Below are 6,485 nucleotides of genomic sequence, written 5' to 3'. Positions count from 1 at the left end.
TGGTCTGCTTAATTCAGACACTCTGTTCATCACCACCCCCTTTTCTGTATCGTTTTTGGCCACTATAGGTGTGGCAGGGTATACTCAGACATGAGTCCCTTTCTCACTGCTCCATCAGGATTCATGCAAGCCGGGCCGAAGAGGCTGAAATGCCAGAAACCGGTCCCCGGTAGCTTGTCTCCTTTCTGGTGAAGAATTGGCTTGGTAGTTTGGTCTGCCCTGTTCCCATGATGCACTGGGCCAGGGACAGACTGATTTGCATATAGCCAGGTTCTGAGCTGGGATGGGGCAGTGAGATAAATAACGGTGATGGATCAAGCCCTGATCTTTGGACTGGGTAAGAGTGGTCTGCTTAATTCAGACACTCTGTTCATCACCACCCCCTTTTCTGTATCGTTTTTGGCCACTATAGGTGTGGCAGGGTATACTCAGACATGAGTCCCTTTCTCACTGCTCCATCAGGATTCATGCAAGCCGGGCCGAAGAGGCTGAAATGCCAGAAACCGGTCCCCGGTAGCTTGTCTCCTTTCTGGTGAAGAATTGGCTTGGTAGTTTGGTCTGCCCTGTTCCCATGATGCACTGGGCCAGGGACAGACTGATTTGCATATAGCCAGGTTCTGAGCTGGGATGGGGCAGTGAGATAAATAACGGTGATGGATCAAGCCCTGATCTTTGGACTGGGTAAGAGTGGTCTGCTTAATTCAGACACTCTGTTCATCACCACCCCCTTTTCTGTATCATGGCTGACTATAAGGTCATTACACTGTTTGCCCCATGAGGGCAGAATGTGTTAATTAATAAAACAAAGGTGTCCCAGAGACCGAGGGGGTTGAAACACCTCCGGTACTCCGAACCTTTTGTTTCCCAGCTGTTGCTGTGAATGTTGAACAGTTAACAGCCGCATGCGGGACCGTGGTGGTTAATTGTTGAACATTCACAGCAATAGCCTTGAAAGGAGGCTGAAGTCAGCCACTGGCTCTCCCTAGGCTCGGCTAAACTGATTTTCATCATTCAGGTGAGCCGGAACAGATGCAGGAGGTGAGCAGAACCCCCCCCCCTCTTCCCTCTGAGAAGCCAGTGACACTGCAAGCTGCAGGAGGAGGAAGGGGGAGGCTCCTGTGTGCCCTGCTGCAGGCTCTATCCTTTGCTTACTCCTGCCCAATCCATGTATTTTGGAGAGGCAGAGGCTGTGTATAAGGATATTGTAATGTTGTGAGCAACGGGCGTAGATCAGGCTGTCTCGTGAAGTATTTATTCCAATGTTCTAGTCCTTTGGTCGCTGTCCTATAGGGCTCACAAGACACTGACCCTCCACATCATCCCTTCAGATAATTTATCAATAAATAGCGCCAACACATTGATGCCTTGCTGCTTCCATTGCTCAGAATTTGAACTCTGCATCAACTTGAACTTGAACTCAGAGAGCATGGTTTGTATGAATCTAAGAGTCTGGTTGATTTATGAAGTGTGGGCAGAATTATGTACAAGGACATTAACATACCTTTGCTAACCAGATTTTTTTGATTTGCAAGTTTCATGATCTGTAAATGGAAAGATGTGGTTATGAAGTGGACTGGGTTGTTAGGGTCTGTTCTCTGAGACTGTGGGGGCACTCTATATTCACAGAGACCTTTTCCAGCAAGGGATCATGGTTCTTGGTGAACCAAAAAAGTACTTATTCATTAACCATAGTTGCTTCACAATGGCCTCCAGAGAACAAGAGATTCTTTTGTTTTGTAAGTTCAGGATGGTTATTTGGAAGATGGGATGAAGTGTGATTGCCGTCTGACACAAAACTATTTCTTTCCTTCCTTTCAAGGTATTCTGGGATGACCAGGCAGTGCATTGTGGCTGCCACGATTGGAGGAACACAAAATAAAATAACTGCCAGGTAAGGATTCCGATAACTCTAAGTTTCCTTTTCCCCTGTTTCTTCTTTTTCTATTCCCTTTCTTGTTCTCTGTTTTGTTTTTGTCTCTTCACTTCAACATTTGACTCCCTGTGTGCACTATTCTAGGTTGTTATCAAACTTCTGATAATTACCATGTTGGGTTGTACTGCAAGGTCAGTTCCTTTTAGGTCAGTTTTGCCCAGCTGTTCCTTAACTATTGGCACATTTGTCTCCTCCTCCACACCACGTTCTACTATCCTCCCTTTGTCCGTTCTTTCAGCATATTTTCTCTCTGGATCTGTCTTCAATCTCTTTACGCACTCCCAACCTGCCCTTTTCTGTCTTGTCTATTACAAGCAAAAGACACAGTACATATGTGTGGACACATGCACACAGGTCTCGCTTTAGGGTGGTGCAACCGGTGGATCCGCACCTGGTGCTGACCTTGGGGGCAGTGTTTAGATGTAACTTATGGGTTCACAAGCATCGGCTGCACAGTTCCCTGTGCTGGAACATGTGGTCAAACTGGAAGATAGCTTTTTTTTCTCTTTCCTCTATTTTGTGTTTTTCTTTTCTTGACCCTTTTAAGTTTCCTTTACTGTTGTGCTGTTTTCTTCTCTTTTTCAGGTGTTGCAGTGCCTGGGTCCTGTCGGAGGAGCGTGATGAGTTCTGAGCCACCAAGTAAGTCCTTATCATCCGCACAATTTGAAATAGTGAATTCCACTGAGCTAAAGGGACACAGCCTCAGTCTACAGTGTCATTTAAAGCACTGAGTGCAACAAGGCCAATTCCTTTGGTCAATAAAATTTCCCTTCCTAGATCATTGGAAAAGGAATAGATGAATAGTTTAAGTGAGTAGGGGAGTAAGTAACATCTAATAATTCATTAAAAGAATTACAAATATCTCACTAGCATGCCAGCCTGTTTCACAGAGAGTGTAAATTGATAGTGTTGGCTGCTTCTGAGAATCTGTGGCGCAATATATGTGCAACTTGAGTTTCTTTCTTAAACATGCACTATGTTTGCTCCCCCATCCTTAATTTCCAGTGATCCCAAGCTCCCGATCTACACTTTTTCACCACTATCAGAAATGCAGCTCAAACTGATTTCCTATCTTGTTTTTGTCAATACTTTCTTTGTGCAAAGTATATGGTCATAAATATTTTTCTTTGTGTTCATTTACAATCTCTGACTCCGTTTCTACAGGTGACTGAAGCATGAACAGAAAAAAGTTTTAAATTTAGTGAAACACAACGAAAAGGATTATTTCAAGTAAAGTTAAAACATTCTGGAGCTCTAGAGAAGAAACCCTTTCCATGTGCCTGGAATGGTGAGGAACTTGGAGCGAAAGAAACTGGTGAATGTGAAAGTTGTCAAATCCCTAAAGTAAACTGACCATAAATGTTTACTGAGTGTCAGTAACTGAGATTGAGGAGAACATTGGCCACAATTGATGCCCACGCAGTGCGCATGGGAATACTCAGTGTTGTAAATTCGGTTTGATGGTATATGAGAAAAGCTTTATAGACCCAAACCCTCCCCAACATATCAGTATCCGTAGATGTGATGTGACAGAACTGTCAAGAAGACAAATCTCCTTGGTTTACAAGCGCAAGCTTTTGTTTCCATCTCCTATGATTTAGAAAGAGAGAAAACATTGTTTAAAAGAAAGTCGTTGTAAATGCTCTTTCTCAGATGTCGTTACAGCAAAGATGCTGGATTATCATTTCCAATATAGGAAGATTTTTCCCCACCAAATCTGTCTTTTGGGTTTCCCAGACCTTCAAAGTCGATCATGTACATGCCTTAGCCGATGAGTGTAAAGTGTAAAAAGCATGTACTGGCACAGGAAGCTTAAAAGGGGCCAGTGTTGCACGATTGATAATACATAAAACCACCCGGGCATGCCCTAATCATCTGTCATTACTTGTATGAACAAATACACTTAACAGACAAACACTACACCTCAAAGACCTTGTCAGTGCTTTTAAAACTCCTAAATCAAATGTAATAAACTGGAGTCACAAAATCACCAGGTATAACTTGGAGAAAAGGAATCCACGAGGAGCATCTTAATAAACACAAGGGGCTCCTCAATGAAAGTTTATAAGACAAGTTAGATCAGTGCCTTTAAAGGTAGGAAAATGATCTCCAGGTAAAAACTATAATTAGTTAAATACAAATGTTATGAAGATCATCTGCAGTGCATTTTATAAGTTAATGTTTAGTGTAACATAAACAAGTACAGACTCTGGAATCAGATTTAGTCTTAAGATGACATGTATCCAGGAACAGACCCAAATTGGAGAAACAAACAACTTGAATATCAGCAAAGAATGTGAAAGCAGCTTTAGTTCTCAATCCCAGCTCACTAAACACAAGAGAAATCACACTGGACAAAAACCCTACCAGTGCCCTGAATGCCAGAAAAGCTTCAGTCACAAATCCTCTCTCATGCAACATGTGAAAACCCACACTGGTCAAAAACCATTTCAGTGCTCCACGTGCCAAAAAAGCTTCAGTTATTGGCGTAGTCTGATTCAACATCAGGGTACTCATACTGGACAAAAAACGTATCAGTGCTCTGAATGCTGGAAAAGCTTCAGTCGGAAATACAACCTTACTGTGCATGAAAGAACCCACACTGGGCATAAACCCTATCAGTGTTCTGAATGCCCAAAAAGGTTCCATCAGAAATTCAGTTTAACTGTACATGAGAGTCCATACTGGGCTCAAACTGTATCAGTGCTCTGAATGCCAGAAAAGCTTCAGTCGGAAAATAACTCTCACTAACCATGAGAGCACTCACACTGGGCAAAAACCTTATCAATGCATAGAATGCCATAAACGATTCGGTCTGAAATCCAGTTTAATTTATCATGAGAAAACCCACACTAGGCAAAAAACGTATCAGTGCTCTGAATGCTGTAAAAGTTTTATTCAGAAATCTGAGCTCTCTCGACATGAGAGAAATCACACTGGACTAAAACCTTATCAGTGCTCTGAATGCTGGAAAAGCTTTATTCAGAAATCTGAGCTCTCTCGACATGAGAAAACTCACACTGGGTATAAACTGTATCAGTGTTCAGAATGCCAGAAAAGCTTCAGTCAGAAAATAAATCTCACTAGACATGAGAGAACTCACACTGGGCACTAACCTTCTTAGCTCTCTGAATGCTGGAAAAGTTTCAGCCAGAAATCTGGTCTCACTCAACCTGCAAGAACTTACCGGGAAAAACCTTGTAATTGTTCTAAATGCCTGGGAAGGGTCTGCTGGAGATTCAATTTGATTCAACATGAACATCAACAGCGAGAAACAAAATCGTCAGTGCCCTCAATGTGCCGAAAACTTCAGTTGTAAATGTAACCTTTCTACAAAAGAGATACAATGTGGGAGAATAAAATTTGCTCACTGTAAACCCTGGGGGGAAGTTTCAGAACCGCAAAACCTTCGGATGAAGCAGCCACAAAGAAATCAATCCATTGATTATCCTAAAAACTCTACTGAGAAAAGCACACAGCGAGGCATGGAAATGCTTGTAATAACTTAATTCCTTAGTAACTATTTGTGGCCTCATTCCATTCAGTGTGTTTTGCTCCCTGAGTTTTAATAAGCCATGGCTCAGACCCACAAAGTCCATTCGATCCTGAACTTTGAGGTCACGCCCCTAGGATCAAGAACCTCAGTAACCTCAAACTGTTTCCAGCCTTAATGAGCCTCAGCAGGAAGCTGCAACAGGAGTCCCTTTGTCGTAGGTCTCTATGGGACCAACGTCTGCTCATGTCTGTGCCACTTAGGGCCAATCATTGAGAAAAACTAAAGGTGATGGATGGACTGGTAGTTGATCTCAGTAACATCCCACCACATCATTCTCTAGTCTTTGTACCACTACAGACAGGGCCAACTCCATACAAACCATTCTTGGCCCCACCATAAATAGTCCTAATGACTTCTGTTCTGAGGGGACACAGCCTCGTATTACAAAGATCCACTTTAGTGACCTCTTTCCATGTCCTTTTTGCTACAAATGGAACCTGCTTCCCATCTGCTGAGGACAGTTTCACCAGCTTTACAATCACATCAGAGACACCCAAGAGAACCTGTGGAGAAGTGTGGCTCAGGGGTTAGAGGCAGCAGACCCGGAAGCTGAGATCGGTCCTGGACCAGGGTTCAATTCCCCGCCTCGGCGGGTCTTGGCCTAAAAATTGGCCTAAAAATTCCACGGACTCGATAATTCTCGCCCCCGGTGCCTCCTCGACTCACGGGTTCACACTCTGCGACTCTGGGCAATAGCTTGCTTAATCTCCACAACGGCCCCTCGCGGCGGGATGCCTGACTTTCACCTTGTGGATACCCTGCTATCTCACAGGGGAATACCAGGAAGGGTTCCCTAAGCAAGCGCCGGGAAACCCACTGCGGGTAGCTGTGCGCTATATAAGCTCAACTACATTTACATTTACATTTACAAGAGAGTCTCACAGATAACCAGGCCTAATCATAAACTACTATATGACTAAAATACAACAAAATGCTAATCACAAACTACGTGCGGTCATTCTACCTCTCCTATCTTTTTCTTTGTAGAGTTGTCTG

The 6,485-nt window shown here is 43.4% G+C and overlaps 1 long non-coding RNA gene across 1 annotated transcript; it reads left to right on the top strand.

Moving 5' to 3' along the window:
• The first annotated feature begins 1,817 nt into the window (after positions 1-1,817).
• LOC144807973 (uncharacterized) lies at positions 1,818-5,966 on the top strand. The gene is made up of 3 exons (XR_013606545.1): positions 1,818-1,891; positions 2,519-2,572; positions 3,098-5,966. It is a non-coding gene; the product is annotated as an uncharacterized LOC144807973 (long non-coding RNA).
• The last annotated feature ends 519 nt before the right edge of the window (positions 5,967-6,485 follow it).

This window comes from Lissotriton helveticus, chromosome 1_2 (genome assembly GCF_964261635.1).
Source record: "Lissotriton helveticus chromosome 1_2, aLisHel1.1, whole genome shotgun sequence".
Lineage (NCBI taxonomy): Eukaryota > Metazoa > Chordata > Amphibia > Caudata > Salamandridae > Lissotriton > Lissotriton helveticus.
Note: the sequence above shows the minus strand (reverse complement) of the source record. Positions and strands in the feature narration are given on the sequence as shown.